Below are 18852 nucleotides of genomic sequence, written 5' to 3'. Positions count from 1 at the left end.
TGCCAGCTATTAATAGCCCCTGTTGGACTTAGTCCAAAACGGGGGCTTATGGATTGGGTCTCGTCCGTCCGTCCGTGCATACGTGCTTCCACAACCATATCTCGGAGATGTATGGACCGATTTTGTTCATACTTGGCAAAAAAAAAAAAACATGACGGTATACATATGCACATCATTTTGTTTCGCGATGCGAGCAAAGATGGTCGACTGGTGGCCATTTTAGTTGTAAAAAAAACAACAACCAATGTTGAACACGTCCTCAACCATTTCTCAGACATGCATTTACCGATCTTGTTCAATCTTTGCACACAGATAACGAATGATGGCTTACATATGCACACCATTTCTTTTTGAGAACAGATCCAAGATGACCGACTGGTGGCCATTTTAGTTGTAAAAAACAACAACCAATGTTGAACATGTCCTCAACCATTTCTCGGACATGCATTTACCGATCTTGTTCAATCTTTGCACACAGATAACGAATGATGGCTTACATATGCACACCATTTCTTTTTGAGAACAGATCCAAGATGGCCGACTGGCGGCCATTTTGTTACTTAAACGTGTCCCCAACCTTTTCTCGACATGCATGGACGGATTTTGTTCGAACTTGACACCAATACAATACATGAGAGTATACATATGCAAAAGATTTTGTTTTGTAATCCGACTAAAGATGACTGACTGACAGCCTTTAACTTCGTACAGAGAAATTTCTAAACCACAGGGGCTATGATATTTCATATATTTTTCTTTTTCACATGGGAACCGGCTGTACCAGGCAGACTTTCCCAAGACAGACATCATATCTGGTTGGGGTGCTTTTAAAAAAGCGATAGTGAGGTCATATCTTGGACTTGTGAATGCACTGGGTAACTTCAAAATCAACTTTTAAAATTGCAATACTTACTATTAATCATGTTGGGGAAGGTGGGGGAGTGGGAGCTGTGAGGGCTGTTATAAATGTATTGTTTGTTTAGTACTTTAGTTTCGGGGCCACAAGAGAAATTACACTAGATTTCTGCATCGATTTTTTAAAGTGCCCCACCAGCAGAATCAAGTCGCTGAAAATGCACACAGAGCACATGCATGAAAGGCCTCGTTAGCATTCGTACATCATTTCTAAAATCCCGTATTTAGAAAGAGGCCACATCTGTCAAAAACACATACAGTCATATGAAAAAGTAAGTACGTACACCCCAATCACCCCATGTAAAGTTTTGACTTTTTCAACATATTTCAACATACAGCTATTTGATCTTCATTTCAACAATATTGAGAGATAAAGGTGATATAATATAACAAATATCATGAAACATTTACATTTTGTAGTCTATTGTATAATTTAAATAAACATAAATGCAAATTCCGCATGTGGAAAAAGTAAGTACACCCTTGGCTCTAATAGGTGGTATTGTCCCCTTTGGAAGAAACAACCTCAAGTAGGCGTTTCTTATAACTGTCTACCAGTCTCTGACATCGACTGGGAGAAATTTTTGCCCACTCCTCCATGCAGAATTCTTTCAGCTGTGCGATGTTTGAGGGGTTTCTTGCATGCACAGCTCGTTTCAAATCCCCCCACAACATATCGATGGGATTTAGATCCGGGCTTTGACTTGGCCATTCCAGAACCCTCCATTTCTTTCTTTTCAGCCATTCCTTGGTGGATTTACTGGTATGTTTAGGGTCATTGTCACGTTGCAAGGTCTACCTTCGGTTGAGCTTCAACTTTCCGACAGATGGCCTCACATTATCCTCAAGCACCCTTTGGTACAATGAATAATTCATAGTGGATTCTATGATGGTGAGCTGTCCAGGCCCTGATGCAGCAAAGCTGCCCCAAACCATAATATTTCCACCACCATGCTTTACAGTTGGTATCAGGTTCTTGTGGTCAAATGCTGTCTTTGGTTTTCGCCAAACATGTCTTCTGGTACTGTGGCCAAATAGCTCTACCTTCTGTCCAGAGCACATTGTTCCAGAAGTGCTGGTCTTTGCCAAAGTGTTCATTGGCAAACTTTAGTCTTGCCCTGATGTTCTTTCTGGACAGCAAAAGTTTCCTCCTGGCACACCTCCCATGTAGATCAAATTTGTGCAGCCTCTTTCTAATGGTAGACTCGTGCACTTTGACATCAACAGTGGCAAGAGCTACCTGTAGGTCCCATGATGACATCCTGGGGTTCTTAGAGACTTCTTTCAGCATCTTGCGGTCTGCTCTCGGGCTGAACTTGCTCGGGCGGCCTGGCCTGAACAAGTTGGCAGTTGTTTGGAATCTTCTCCACTTGTAGATTATCTTCCGGACAGTCGAATGATTGATTTCAAATTGTTTGGAGTCTTTTATAATCCCTTCCAGACTCGTAGGCATCTATAACCTTCTTTCTCAAGGTGTCAGAGAGCTCTTTGTGTCTCAGCATGGTGACGCCGCACACTTCAACAACAAAGAGCAACCAAACTAAATGTCTGAGGTTTAAATAAGACAGGTTCTCCAAGATCCTCTCCAACGATGTTCTAATCATTTGCACCTGAGCTGGTGCACCTGATTCTAATTTAGGTATTTGAAGTGGTGATAAATGTAGGGGTGTACTTACTTTTCCACATGCGAAATTTGCATTTATGTTTATTTAAATTATACAATGAACTACAAATGTAAATGTTTCATGATATTTGTTGTATTATATAACCTTTATCTATCAATATTGTTGAAATGAAGATCAAATAGCTGTATGTTGAAATATGTTGAAAAAGTCAAAACTTTACATGGGGTGTTCTTACTTTTTCACGTGACTGTATATGTATATAAATAATGCAGATACAGAACTTACATATATATATATATATATATATATATATATATATATATGTATATATATATATATATATATATATATATATATATTGTTGCAGATTTGGGGGTCGGCGCTCCCCTTATCAAGTGGGGTTAATCCCCTTGTCCTTTTAAGCTGGCTGTCCCGAGTCCTGGAAGCTACAACGCTCCTCGCGGTCGGTCATTGGTAGGGTGATTGGTCAATTTGGGTCCCAAATACCTAATTACCAACTCTGACCGAGAGCAGGGAAATAACTCCTGCTCGAACCACGGATAAGATGGAAAGTGCCGAGCGGTTAGCGATCCGAGCCATTGACAATAAGACTAAACCCGATTCTGAGCGGTTCTTAATCGTGCCACAGGTACTCAATCGAGAAAAGACTAAAGCGATCGGACAAGAGGAAAACAGAAGGTAGGAAGAACAAATATTGGTTTATTACAAATATACAAGAAAAGAGGAAACAAAAGGATGCACAAGAAAAGAAGAGGAATAAGCAGGACACAGGGCAGGCTTAACTATACAGTCTTAACTTAACACCCCAGGACAAACATACACACTCACACGGGATTGTAGTGGGTAGGGTGGAAGGTCCAGGTAGATGATCCAGGCTCCTGTCGACCCCCGTCGAGGCTCCGGTTCCGCGGGCGAAACCTGGCAGGCAGCTCTGCGTATCGTTGGCACGCGACCGGACCTTACATATGGCGGGTGTGGGGGGGGGGGGGGGGGGGGGGAGGCTCGTGTCCTTTAGCGCACGTAATACTTGAACGGCTGCGCCAAACGCGCCCTCTCGCAAAGGTCCTCTCAATGCGCGTGCCTCCAACAAGTCCTTCGCAAATGTGTGCTCCTGGATCAGTCCTTTCAATAAGCGCATGTACCCACAAGTCCGTTATCAGCGCTCTCTCCCAACGAGTCCGTTGCGCGCAGGTCTTTCAAAAGGAGTCCGTCAAAGGGCTTTGCGTGCGCGCTTATATATCGCGCTTCAAGATCACTCCGCGTGCTTCAAAACCACGCCCGCCATCGAGCTCACCTCAGCCCTGGTTGGCTGGTAAGGGCTTACCGGCTCCGCCTTTGACGGCTGGTTGACAAGCCACACCTTGTTCTTGGCATCCCGCCCCCTTTTTACTCGAGCCGACCGCATGGTTAATGGCGGCGCTTGGGCGGAAGCTCAGCGAGGCAGCGAACGCTGCTAACAAAAGGCGTGTAATAGAATTGGGAGAGAGAGGTTGCAAAATGACGAAAGGGGCCTACTCCTTATTTGATTGATGCAATGCAGGTTCAACTATTGGAAACATGGCCTTAAGTAACACATAATAAGGAAATAACTAAAGTTCCTATGGTGGCCTACGTGTTGCATATGGACTAACTAAGGGTGCAACCTTCAACCTTTACCGTCATATTTACAAGAGTTATTATTTACAAAAGTGTGGGTTCTAAAACCGCAACACTGCCCCTCCCTTTTTCCAGGCTCGTCTCGAGCCGAAACACAAGGGAACTATCTTTTAACTTAATGTGACACTTAGGTGTGGTTACCCTCTACTATAAACCTCACCCTGAGTGCGACAGTTTTAACACTAAATATGTCCCGCCTGCTGCGTTGTATCCTATCTACTGACTCACACCCACAATTAACCGAATTGCGGAATTATTCTGAAACTACACATTTAGCCGGTGGGGAGCATTATTTACAAACACTAATTATTTACAAACTGTCACCCAGGACCTGTCTTTTTGTGGGAAAAAGCAGAGACATTTTGATAAGAGGAAAGTCATTGCACTGCACTGCACCGATACACCATACCATATGTACCCAATAAAATGAATGCACCAATGAAGAAATGCACCAAAAGCACCAAAAAGCACCATAATGCACAAAACACACATTTCAAAAATAATAAATGGTGATGTCTTCTTCTTTTCTGCTGGGCCGATGTTCTGGTTGTCTTGATCTTCATCTTGATGTTATTTATTAAAAGGGCACACACCGCGTCCGCTTGTTATTATTTATATGGCCAGCAGGGCCAACTCAGGTGGTCCACTGCTGGGCATGGGTGCCACTTAAAAACACAGTGGTCCACAAGGCAGACACCGCTGGCACAATGGTCGGTCCCAGCAGAGATGCCAGGCCACAGAACGTGTGGTCCATAAGGTGGTGCTAGGCCACAAAACGTGTGGTCCATAAGTGGTGCTAGGCCACAGAACATGTGGTCCATATGGTGCATCAGTGCAGGCAGGAGGCAGAAACGGTGCGGGCGCACAACTGGCAGCACCTGCACACTTCCCTCGGGCACAAAAGAACAAGGCCCATGAGTGGGGAAGGAAGGACAAGCAGATCAGTGGGCAGGGGCGCAAAGGTACACATCAATACAAGGTAATGCAGACATGAAGGGCGCGGGAGAGCGAGCTGAGAAAGCTCGTCCCTAGCATACGTCACCCCCCATGTCACCTACTCTACCCTTGCCCCTACCCCATATTTACACAATTTACAAATTACAAATCCGTCGCTAACGTCTTGTATTTCCCATTCCCTCTAATGCCAAAATCGTCCCCAATTCCTCCTAAGGAGGAAGGGATGGAATAACAAACAATGTCAAATCACGTCGAGATGCGTCTTCCATTCCAAACATTTGCCAAAACATTGTGTGGAGTCTTATCACCTAGGTGAGTGGATGCGGATGGTGTGAAGAGACTTTCTCCTAACTATCTTCTAAATTACATTAACACTTTAACTCTACCCAGGGTCTTACCCTGCCAATCCATTGGCCAACTTTACTCTATGCGGTTCTAAAAACCAATTCCCATTGAACATACTGTGGCGCTCACCAATTTGGGGTCTCACTCCCCCGATTTTTCCTTCTGTGCCCTTGCACAATTTCAGGGCTGGGTCGTGTGGCTCACCAGCAGGTCCGCTCACTTGCACACCTCTGCCACTGCACGTCGCCACCCGAGCTTGCCTAGCTCCTTCACCCTAACCTACCTGGGGAAGGCCCTCCCTGGCGCTTACCCCCACTACTGCCCTCCATGTCATCGGGCTACCCGGGTCCTTCTCCGGATACTCGGGCCCCATTGAACTCTACCTGGCTCCCAGAGCCTACCTGCGGCCTCACTTGGCCGACAGACTACCAGTGGCGGAGTTTGCCCAACCAACCATTCTCACTAACAGGCCACACGCCCAGCCATTCCATACACTCATGCACCCAACAAAACACTTCTGTGCAACTACCCGCACCACAGATGTCAATATCCAACCACAATTTACCTACTCCCTCTACCTACTTTTAATCTACCCTCCCCGGGTATTCGTGAAGGGGTCCATCCTTCCCCCATCCACTCCTTCGCACCATACACTCCACTCCACGTATTCCACACCACTCACTCCACACCATTCATTCCACACACCTGTACTTCACCTGCACATCATGCAAGTCAAACACTCAACACACACACACACACATCTCTCTCGAGCATTCCCTCATTTCAATAAGCTCACCAGGAATCTCATTCCAATTCCTCATTTCATTCGAAACCTCCTGCTCACACACACAGCATCATCTGGCTATCTATTTCCCCTCTAATACTCCGTGCTTCCCCGTCATCCCTTTATACTACTGCACTCCCTCGTCGTTACCATCCAACTACTCGACTCTATTGGAAACACGGCCTTAACTAACACATAATAAGAAAATAACTAAAGTTCCTATGGTGGCCTACGTGTTGCATATGGACTAATTAAGGGTGCAACCTTCAGCCTTTACCGTCATATTTACAAGAGCTATTATTTACAAAAGTGTGGGTTCTAAAACCGCAACAATATATATATATATATATATATATATATATATATATATATATATATATATATATATATATATATATATATATATATATATATATACACACACACACATATACAGTGCATTCAGAAAGTATTCAGACTCCTTCACTTTTTTCACATTTTGTTATGTTGCAGCCTTATGCTGAAACCGTTTAAATTCATTTTTCCCTCATCAATCTACACTCAATACCCCATAATGACAAAGAGGAAACACGACTTTAGAAAGTTTTGCAAATTTATTAAAAATAAAAAACTGAAATATCACTGACATAAGTATTCATACCCTTTGCTATGACACTTGAAATTTAGCTCAGGTGCCTCCCATTTCTCTTGATCATCTTTGAGATGTTTCTACACCTTGATTGGAGTCCACCTGTGGTAAAATCAATTGATTGGACATGATTTGGAAAGGCACACACCTGTCTATATAAGGTCTCACAGCTGACAATGCATATCAGAGCAAAAACCAAGCCATGAGGTCGAAGGAACTGCCTGCAGAGCTCAGAGACAGGATTATGTCGAGGCACAGATCTCGGGAAGCCTACAAAAAAATTTCTGCTGCATTGAAGGTTACCAAGAGCACAGTGGCCTCCATAATTCTTAAATGGAAGAAGTTTGGAACAACCAGGACTCTTCCTAGAGCTGGCCGCCCGGCCAAACTGAGCAATCGGGGGAGAAGGGCCTTGGTAAGACCTATACATCTCTTTCCTTCTCTCTCTCCATCACCCTTCTCTCTCTCCATCACGTGTGGTGCTTCTTGGTAAGACCTATACATCATCATCCCCCTCGGGTGCCGCCACGAAAAAGCGAAGCACGTGATGAGCTTTCGACGGCAGCTCCACATGGTTCTTCCAGACCGTGGGGATGATACGGGTTTAAAGATTTCATTTAAGATTAAAATCGATGACCGTGATTATCAAATATACGCTTCATCAGCGACCTTAACATGTTTTCTTTGTGGGGCTTTTGGGCATTTAAAAAGATTTTGTCCGAAAGCTGCTTGTTCAACGTGTGGGGAATCAGGCCACGTTGATCAAGATTGTAAAACGGTTAACAACCCACTACCTCGTGTGGTGGAGGAGGTGACACCCAGTGTCTCAAATGTTTCTGCTGACACTGTGTCCTTACAGAGTGAGGAGGGTTTTGTGACTGTGGCAAAAAAACGTAGAGCCTCCGCTCCTCGTGGCTCCACTAGTGCCCCCAAAGTAGTTGTACTGGATACGAGTGGTGCAGTCGCTGAGGAACCTCAAGTTAGTGAGAAAAAAGATGGATTACCTTCCAATGATGGAATTTTAATCCAAAGTGCACAAGGTGGTACGGTTCCATCAAATATTTGAACAAATGAAGGGTCTAGTATTATTGATGAGATGTTGGTTGAATGCCAGGAGACATCACCATCATCATCATCATCATCACCACCACTGCCTGAGCCTCAACAAAATAGTGCGTCAATCCTTCCTAATGTTCCCATTGCAACAAATGATCAGAATACAGGTTGTGTGGCCCCGACGGAGGTGCCCGACGTAGTTGTACAAGAGGGTGGTGCAACAGCCCCATCTCATGTCGAAGTAGACCCCCCCAGGCCCCCCCAGACCCAAGACCAGTCCATAAACGAGTTGGTAAAGGTCCAAACTGAAATTTACGAACCTGGTGGAATGCTATCTGGCCTGTCTGCTTCAGATGATGACATGGAGGTGACTGAGCCGTCACAGTCGTCATCTGAGCAGCTACAAATACCCCCTGAGGTTATTGTGACCTTTCTAAACGAGACATTTAGGCAGCGAAAGGTCATGATTCAAAAACATTTTCCTGACTCGCTTTCCTTCATGCAGACTGCAAAGTGCATAGTTAGAAATTCTAAAGATTTTGAAGTAACAAAAAACACAAATTCATCGACTGAGGAAATTCATTACAAAAGCAAGGTTGGAACTGTCTCAACAGCAGCTAAACCCCCCTTGATAAGGCATGAAAAGGAAGGAAGTGCTGTTTGGCACCTTAAACATGAATGGCGGTGGTGCTAACCATTTACGTCAGCTCCAAGTTAAAAACCTATCGTTTCAGAAACATATCGATATATGTTTATTGCAGCAAACACACATAACAGAGACTTCACAGCCTGACTGGCTTCGCCTTAATACTGGGCAGTGCTTCTTTAGCAATCTGTCTTCTGTTTCTGCGGGAATTGGTTTCTTGCTTCGTCCGGGTTTGTTCCTGACTCTTGTAATTTTAATGAAATAGTTATAGGACACTTAGCATCATTAGAGTTGGTCTATCAAGGTTTTCACCTCACCCTACTCAATGTATATGCTCCGAGTAGCAGCTTAGCTCGTAAAGATTTTTTCACACGTCTGGCCAATGATCCTTTGATCCTTTGATCTTTGAGCCTTTGATCATTGTATCTGTATAGGAGGAGATTTCAATTGCACCTTTGAACCTAGTTTAGATAGAAATACACCAGAACCACATCCAGAATCTCATAAAGATTTATTGAATTGTTTCTCATCACTTGGTCTACTTGACGCATGGCGCATACAGCACCCTATAACATCTCAGTACACATGGTGCCGTTGTGCTAGTGTGTTAATAACACTTGCAAGGCTTGATAGATGGTATATTAATTCCACTTTTAGAAACGTACTCGTGTCTTGTAATCATTTCCCTTCTACTTTCTCTGATCACCACCTGGTTGTACTTGGTCTATCCTTTTCTCAGTCAATTCGTAAAAGTGCGAATTGGACTTTCAATACCAGCCTGTTGGAGTATTGCTGTTTTAAGGATGCTTTTCGTAGTTTTTGGGAAACACTCATCCAAAGAAAACCTTGTTACTTTTCTGTTCAGTTATGGTGGGACAACGTGAAAGCCAAGATTCGCGTCTTTTGTCAATATTTTAAGTCGCTTTCCACAAGCAAGAGTAAGATTGCTGTTTCTCTCTTAGAAACTGAAATTTTACACTCAGAGGAAGACTTGGCTAAGTCTCAAAATGGCAGGAAACTTCAGTTATTATTGGAGAAAAAAGCTTATTTAAGAGAACTGATTCATGGAAAAGTAATGGGGATGTCAGTTAGACTCAGAATCCAAAATGTGAAGTTCTCTGACACCCCAAACAAAAGTTTTTTCCAGTTAGAAGGGGATAAGAAGTCCCAAAGGCAAATGTTTTCCTTGCTAGATGCTAAGGGGAATATTACACAAAATGAAAGTGATGTTAAGATGCTTGTGAAAAGGTTTTTTTCTGGCTTATTTGCAGAGAAAGCTGTGTGAAAAGATATGGTTGATGATATGACGAATTACCTGCCTTCGTTGAGTTGTGACCAGTGTCAAGGTCTTGAAGAGCCGTTTACTATGGAGGAGCTAAGCATAGCTCTGTGTAGCTTTGAACACGGGAAAGCCCCTGGGATCGACGGCCTTCCAATGGAATTTTTTGCAGCGTTTTGGGACATTTTAGGTCCAGAAGTACTGCTGGTGCTACAAGAAAGCCTACGCTCTGGCATACTACCTCTCAGCTGTAGAAGAGCAGTTGTATGCCTTATCCCAAAAGGTGGTGATCTCCGTCGGATAGAGAACTGGTGCCCCATCTCATTACTGTGCTCTGACTACAAACTTTTTTCCAAATTGTTGGCCAATCGGCTAAAGGTTGTCATTGGCACTGTTGTCCATCCTGATCAGAGTTACAGCATCCCAGGAAGATCAATCTCTGATAATGTCTTTTTAATTAGAGACTTGATTGACTGTGGCCTTAAGGAGGAAGAGGGGCTTGGGTTGATTTTCATAGACATTGAAAAGGCTTTTGATAGCATTGACCGCACTTACATGTTCCATGTTCTGCAAAAGTTTGGTTTTGGTGAAAAGTTTATAGGCTTTGTGAAATTGTTATACCACAACATATTTAGTTTGTGCAAAGTAAATAATCATCTTTGTCCACCCATTCAGGTTCAGAGGGGTGTTCGGCAAGGCTGTCCTTTGTCAGGGTTGCTGTTTAGCCTTTCTCTTGAGCCACTACTCATAAGTCTGAGAGCCTCTCTTTCCGGCTTTGTGCCTTCTGCAGAAGAGAACCACATCATGGTATCAGCATATGCTGATGATGTCTGTGTAATCATTAAGAATGATAAGGACCTAACCATTCTTGTTGAGTCCTTACACAGGTTTTACCTTGCTTCACGTTTGCGGTGCAATTGGCAAAATAGCAAAGCTCTGTGGGTGTCCTCAGCTCACGGTACATCCGGTAGGCTTCCCGCCACCCCCCCTAGGTCTCTTCCAAAAGACATAAGTTGGACAAGAGAAGGGGTTAAATACCTAGGTGTTTATCTTGGACCCAATCAGTACTCCCATATTAACTGGGAAGGAGTGGTAGAACAGGCAACCAAGCGGCTCAACAAATGGAAAATGTTCCTTCCACAAATGTCCTTTAGAGGCCGAATACTGATTATTAACACCTTGGTCGCCTCTGCCCTGTGGCATAAATTTATTTGTTTGCAGCCACCAGAAGGCTTGCTTAAAGCTATTCAACAGACACTGGTAAATTTCTTTTGGGGAGGTTACCACTGGTTGCGGATGGACGTACTTTGCCGCCCTGTGTCTCTTGGTGGCCAAGGGCTCATTGACCTAAAGTGTCGGCTGATGGCGTTTCGGCTGAAGTCAATACAACGTCTGCTCAACGCTGAAAAACTGCCCTGGCGCCCTGTGGCACAACGAATACTGAGGCAAGTTGGAATGCTCGGCTACGGCCTTGAGACTTTTTTGATCGAATCCCAAAAAGTTGATGTGTCCCACCTTCCTCTGTTCTACCAGAGCTTGTTGAATGCTTGGCAAGCCGTAGTGGTAAGCCGCCAAAAGGAGTCCTATGAGGTTAAAATGTTTGTGGGAGAACCTCTATTCCTCAACCCACTCTTTCCCCAGGTTCCCAAGAGCCGGTGTTTTGCCCAAAACTTCATTTCAGGTGGCATCAGAAATGTCTGGCATCTTCGTGACTCAGCCAATTGTGGTTGGAGATCTGCCAAGGAAGTCGCTGAGGTTACTGGTACCCGATCAATGAGAGCTGCAGGTCAGGTACTTGTGGAATTCATTCGTACATCCTTCAGACTTGGATTGCAGTGGAGTACTGGGGTTAAATGGGCATCCCATAATCCTTTGCTTCCTAACTTACGTGTTGCTTTCACGGGTTCTACTTCTTCCCCAGTCAGTACTGGCTCTTGTTTATTTAGTAGTCTTGAGAGTAAATCTATTTACTAGTTCTGTCTTTCTTTGATTAATGTATACACCTCTGCAGCAGGAGTTATGAGATGGAAAGCTCTTTTACCGAATGGCTCCCCTTCTGAACCTGAATGGAAATTAATGTATGGTACACCCGTATCAAAAAGGTTGGGTGATTTGCAATGGAGACTGGCTCACGGGGTACTGCCAACAAACACTTTTGTAAACCGTTTGGATGCTATGGTATCGGCGATCTGTCCCTTTTGTAATAATTTCGAAGATTTGTTTCATGGGTATGTTGATTGCATACGATTGTGTCCTCTTTTTCTTTTACTGAAAAATGTGTTTGGTCAAGTTAATGTTCCTTTTTCTCTCCGGTTGTTTATTTTTGGCCTTGGGGTCACTTCAGCAAAGGGAAAATTGTTAATGTTTTAAAATTATTTCTTGTCAGAGGCTAAACTGGCCATCTATTTGTCACGAAAAGCGAAAATCAAGGGCAAGCCACCCGAGCAATGCAATGTGATTATGCATTTCCAATCCCTGGTCACAACTCGGTTGAAACTGGATTTTTCAGTATTAGAGCAGAAATGCAAACATTAGGGATTTTGTTGAGACATGGTGTGTGGGAAAAATATGCGGGGCAAATGAAAATGTATTAGAGATTTACATGTAGGTGTTTCCTTGTCTTTGAAATCTATTGTTTTGGAATGTAGTTCATTTACATTGATTGTTTCTCCTTTTATTTGACTTTCTATGACTTTGGTTGTATTCTTTTGAAAACTGTTTTTTGGTTTATTCTTGTTGATGCTTGTTTTTGTAGTTTTATAATAAAAGGACTTAAAAGTCTGTCTCTGTCTCTCTCTCTCTGTCTCTCTCTCTCTCTCTCTCTCTCTCTCTCTCTCTCTCTCTCTCTCTCTCTCTCTCTCTCTCTCTCTCTCTCGTCGTGCGTGCGTGGGTGGGTGTGGCAATCATGGCTGCTGTGTGTGAGGAGCTGTGAGTACTGTGTTGTGTTGTTGCCTTTCCCATCCCCCTTTTCACTCCCTCTGTGTCCTTGTACGTGTTTGTGAAGTTTTCCCCGTGTTTTCCTTCTTTGTTGAGACAAGAGAGAGAAAGAGAGCGCGCATGGTGAGTTTGGTGCGAGTCCTAAAGAACCTTGTGTTCTTCGGGCCTGTGCTCTGCTTGCCGTGTTCTTCATTATCGTCGTTTATCGGCTCCCTTATTCTATTTCTTTTCATTTTACCTTCGCCTGCAGGCTTTGCTTGCGATAGGTTCTATTTTGTTTTGTTTTTTCAAAATTTTCCTTAGTTTTGGTTCATTTATCGCTATGGCAAGCGGTCGTTTGCAGAATAGTATTTATGAGTCGCTGACTCGAAAGAATGGAGTCATCGTGAGTCCGCCCGACGGAGTTCGGGTCGAGGACATTGTGTTGGGCTTGGGAGAGCTCGTTGGGATCGAGAACGTTTTAGCGGCTTCGAAGATGAACCAACGAGTTGTGGTTTTTCTTTCAGAGGAGCGCTACGTAGCCCAGGCGGTCGAAACCGGTTTGTCGGTACCGCCAGACATTTTTGTTAATGTGAGTCCGATGGACACGCCGGCGGTGAAAGTGATTTTGTCGAATATTCCGCCGTGCGTGAAAAGCGGAGATATTGTGTCCGTTTTAAAACAGTTTGGGACCGTGGTGTCACGAGTCTCCATGATTCCTCTTCGTTTGCGATCCGATTCAACGGTTCGTCACATAATGTCGTTCCGACGGCATTGCTACATCGTGCTAAAGAACAACGCCCAGTCGCTCAATGCGTCGGCAACGCTGGTTGCTGATAAGCGAAACTACATGATGTACATCGCAACGGAGACGATGACGTGTTTCACCTGCGGGGAGCACGGACATTTGAAAGGTGCTTGTCCGACGTCCATGTCCGGTGGCACATCGACACGGACGGAGCCAAACGCTGCCTCTAGTGGTACATCGACACGGACCGAGCCAAACGCTGCCTCATGTGGCACATCCAGGACGCTGGATCAGCCTTCACTTCCGAGGCTTGAAACTGAGGAACCCCCGACGGAAGACGGGGTTTTCATCACTGTGACCTCCAAGAAGAGGCAAAAACGTGGCGGGGTTGGTGAGGACGTGCAATCGAGCCGTCCGAAAAAAATGGCGTCGGCAAAGGAGCTTAACGTTCCTGTTTCAGAAACGGATTCGTCCACGGCTGGATTTGCTTTGCAAAACAGATTCAGTGTTTTAGGCGAAGAAGAAGAAGAAGAAGAAGACGTTTCCGCACCTGATTGTTGCGAGCCGCGCACAACGGCCCCAGAACCGATCGTAAACACCTCCATGACTACTGGCAAGGTGACCTCTAATGAGGTGCCTGATGCACCCCCACTCCCTGTTGAGTGTGAAATGTCGGAAACCATGGAGGCGGAAAATGTAACGACCTCTTCTCCGGTAGAGTGCGAAGCCTCCGTTGCAGAAACCTCAGTTTCTCACCTGGATTTAAAAACCCCCATTACGGAAACACCGGTCCTGCCTCTGGAAAAGGGCGAATTTTCCGCTGTGGAAACACTCACATCAGAGTGTGTTAATGTTAATAGAAACTACTCTGATGATGACTCAGACGGTGCCTCGTCGCTTGCCTCCGGTGCTAGTATTGAAGCCTGGAATGATCCAGGTTTGGCTCAAGGTTCCGAGGGAGGCGCTGAAGTGTCACCCACCAAGATCTTAAAGTTTCTTCAAGACACGTTTCGAAAGAAACAAATCAAAATCAATAATTTTTTCCCAGATTTGTCTGCTTTCATAACTTCCTCCAAACATCTCCTCCTCAAGGCAGAACAGCTTGGTGTGACAGAGTCACAAGTGTTTCGCCTTAGGAAATGTGTGCTCAAAGCCAGGAAGGAGTTGCAGGCACAGTCTGACTTCTTCCCCACTTAATTATTCATCTTTAAATTTACAAGATGACCTTTTCTATTGTAACCTTAAATATTAATGGGGGGTGCTCCCCCCTGCGTAAGGCCCAGGTAAAGTCGCTTGTCCAGCATAAACGCTTTGATATTGTTCTTTTGCAAGAGACGAGGTGTAGCCCTTCTTGCGTTAGTGAATGGAACAGAATGTTGAAAGGACAGTGGTTCTTTAGCAGCTTGGCCTGCTTTCGTGCTGGAGTTGCTGTCTATTTGCATCATTCTTTCTGTGCACAAGGTGTCGCTTTTAAAGAAATTATTAAAGGGCATTTAGTCTCAGTGAATTTCTTTTTTAATGGTTATAAGCACACGATCCTAAATGTATATTCACCGAGTAATAGCACAGAAAGATTTAATTTTTTTACACAGTTGGATTTTACTCTCACGCACCTTGACTTTGAGGGTATTGTTTGTCTGAGTGGGGATTTCAACTGCACAATGGACCCCACTCTTGATCGCAATGGAGCAGAGCCCCATCCAGCAAGCTTGGTGCCTCTAAGGGGAGCATTGTCCAAGTTTTCCTTTGTGGATGTGTGGAGGCTCCAGAATCCATCCGCACGTCAATATACATGGTGCCGCTGTGCAAATGGCCGGCTGTCTCTTGCGAGGCTGGACAGAATATATGTCAACAGTGACTCCTTAAATGTTGTGGGCCACGCTGTTGTAGCCCCGAGCGGTTTTTCGGACCACCATATGGCCATTCTTCATGTCCTTTCTCCGGCCCGGAATCGCGGTGCTGCTTACTGGACTTTCAACGTCAGCCTCTTGCAAAATGAAGCGTTTCTTGATGCTTTCCGGGCCTTTTGGGAAGTTATAAAGTTGCGAAAGCCTTCCTTCTCTTGCCTTGGGCAATGGTGGGATAACGCAAAGGCCCAGATTAGGTCATTTTGCCAACAATATAACTCCTTTTGTACGAAGAATGAAACAGCGATGCAAACTCTCATCGCCAAAGAGATCTTGTGTCTGCAATCAAACCTTCCGGCCCAGAGCGCTGAAAGGACTTGTTCTTTAATTGTGAAGAAGAAAGCCCTCCTTGCTAAGCTCTGCGCAAAGCAGGCTCGAGGGGCTCTAATACGATTACGAATGGAGAACCTGCGTTTCATTGATACCTCTTCGAAATTCTTCTTCGGTTTGGAACTGCGAGCGAAGAGAAACCAGCAAATAACTTCACTGTGCACGCAAGGAGGTCGAACGACTCAGGACCAAAACGAGATCAGAAATTTGGCCAAAGAATATTTTTCAGATTTGTATTGTGCTAGGAACACAAAGAAGAATGTGATTCTTTCAATGACTGCTTCTCTGCCAACCCTGTCTGAGTCTGCACGGCAGCAACTGGACGAAGAAGTTACCCTAGGGGAACTCTTTGCCGCTTTGCAAACTTTGCCCACCGGCAAGGCTTCGGGGCTGGATGGAATCCCTGCGGAGCTCTATAAGGCCTTCTGGGACCAACTGGGACCCGAACTGCTCGGCCTCTTAATTGAGGGCCTGCATTCAGGCTTATTACCACTCAGTTGCCGTAGGGCTGTACTTGCCCTTATACCCAAGAAGGGAGACCTACAACAACTTCGGAATTGGCGTCCAATTTCCCTCCTCTGCACTGACTATAAAATTATTTCAAAAACTCTCGCAAACCGCCTCAAGCCTGTCATCGGGGATATTGTACACCCCGATCAATCATATTGTATCCCAAAAAGAACAATACATGATTGTATTTTTATTGTGCGTGACGTGATTGATATTTGTACCGCGGAACAAAGAAATGTTGGTCTAGTGTTTTTAAATCAAGAAAAGGCTTTTGATGCCATCGATCATTTTTATCTCTTTGCTGTTTTACGGGGGTTTGGTTTTGGTGAAACTTTCATCGGTCACGTCAAATTATTGTATAATAATATTTTTAGCCTGCTTAAGGTGAATAATATTTTAAGTCAGCCTTTTTCTGTGACTCGGGGTATTCGCCAAGGGTGCCCTTTGTCCGGCCTTCTTTATTCCCTCTCCGTTGAGCCTCTTCTGAATCGGTTGCGCACACAGCTTCGTGGTTTCTGTCCTCTGCCATTGGCCAACCCGGTAAAGACCGTCGCTTATGCGGATGACCTATGCGCGTTTGTTAATTCGGATGAAGATATTTGTGCCCTGGTCGAGTCCACCAATGAGTTTACCTTGGCTAGCTCCGTAAAGGTCAACTGGCAGAAGTCCAAAGCTCTTTACTTAGGTCCCCAGAATGGTATCCCCCCTCCGACCCTGCCAATGCAGCTTGAGTGGGCACATGATGGGATATGCTACCTCGGGGTCTTTCTCGGCACTCAGGATTTCTTTTCTAAAAACTGGGAATCGCTGATTACCAAGATTGAGCAGCGGCTGCAAAAATGGAGGGGACTATTGAGACAGCTTTCCTATCGGGGTCGTACTCTGGTCATCAATAATCTTGCGGCATCGATGCTGTGGCATAGGTTTATGGCACTACAGGCCCCAGGTTCTAATCTTAAAAAGCTCCAAAGTATTTTTATCAATTTCTTTTGGGATGGGAAGCACTGGCTCCAGCCCGGCGTAATAAGTCTGCCCATTGCTGAAGGTGGACAGGGATTGATAGACGTAACAAGTAAAGTGATGGCTTTTCGCCTCCTTGCATTACGAAGGCTGCTGTATTCCGATGTACCATGGAAAGCCTTTGCTCACTGCTTGCTCAGGCAAGCAGGGAGACTTGGCTTCGGTGACGAAATCTTTCTTCTTGACGCAGCGAGGGTGGACATAACATCGATCCCCTTGTTTTACAGAAGTATGCTGGAAGCATGGCGGACAGTCGCGTTTTGCCGCGACACCAGTGCCTATACTCTCCAAATGTTTTTAAATGAACCAATTTTCTTTAATCCCTTTTTTAAAGGGGTCTGTAGTGACCGTTCCTTTGTGCAAAAGTTCATTGATGTCAACTTTACCAGGGTCAAGCACCTTAGGAATCCCTTTACATATAGATGGAAGCCAGCTGCTAATGTTGCCGTGGCAACTGGTGTGAGATCCATCAGAGTTATTGGAAGGATTTTCTCTGTGATTTCACGAGCTTTTAAACTAACCGGGCTAAAGTGGGATCCAGAGATTGAGGCTGCCCTCCCTCTGTCCCAATGTCCTTTTCCTCGTCTTTTAATTTCATTTCGGGGTTTTATCTCCTTTAACTCGATGGAGAAATCCTCGGTGTATAGTCTAAGTGTTAACACTCTCATTCCTGACAGACCTGCAGAGCCACGAGCTCATTGGAAAGCGTTGCTTCAAGCTGGCCATTCCGCAACAATCAAATGGCACGTGATGTATAAGGAGCCAATCGTCAAGCGCTCTGGGGATTTACAATGGCGGCTGGCGCACTACATCTTGCCTTGCAATGTTCTGTCCCATCGCATATGTTCTGAAAATTCAGAATTGTGCCCCTTCTGCGATGCCCCTGAAACCATTTTTCATGCCTTCATTGAGTGTTCGAGACTGTCCTCCCTTTTTAATATTTTATTACGTGTGACTCAGGGGCTCGGTTTGATTTTCACACATTGTGTTTTTATATATGGTTTTAATATTTCTCATTTAAGTAAAAATGAATGTTTTTTAGGGAACTTCTTGTGCTCTGAAGCAAAGCTTGCCATTTATCTTTCAAGAAAACGGAAATTGCAGAACATTGATATTTTAGCTGATGACCTTTTAAGGATTTTTAAAGCGTCGGTTACATCTCGTGTCCATTTTGAGTTTGAAACCCATGATTTTGCTGTCTTTGAAAAACGATGGTGTGCCAAACAATCTTTATGTAGCTTGGTCAATGGTGTTCTAGTAATTAATTTATAATCTGGAATCTTTGCTTCTATGTTACCCCATCCACCATGCTCTTCCTCTGCATGTGTTGCATGTATTTTTCTTTGAAGTAAGCCATAACCCTTTTGTTTGGAAATAATTGTCTGGAATCACATTGAATGATACCTTTCAATAAAGAGGAACAAAAATCAAAATCTCTCTCTCTCTCTCTCTCTCTCTCTCTCTCTCTCTCTCTCTCTCTCTCTCTCTCTCTCTCTCTCTCTCTCTCTC

The 18852-nt window shown here is 44.5% G+C and overlaps 1 protein-coding gene across 1 annotated transcript in view; it reads right to left on the bottom strand.

Annotated features, from left to right (window-relative positions):
• LOC144890727 (uncharacterized) overlaps positions 1 to 18852 on the bottom strand; it is a 150407-nt gene that overhangs the window by 108083 nt on the left and 23472 nt on the right. The window lies entirely within an intron of this gene.

The sequence above is a fragment of the Myxine glutinosa genome, chromosome 2 (assembly GCF_964187855.1).
Source record: "Myxine glutinosa chromosome 2, kmMyxGlut1.1, whole genome shotgun sequence".
Taxonomy (NCBI): Eukaryota; Metazoa; Chordata; class Myxini; order Myxiniformes; family Myxinidae; genus Myxine; species Myxine glutinosa.
Note: the sequence above shows the minus strand (reverse complement) of the source record. Positions and strands in the feature narration are given on the sequence as shown.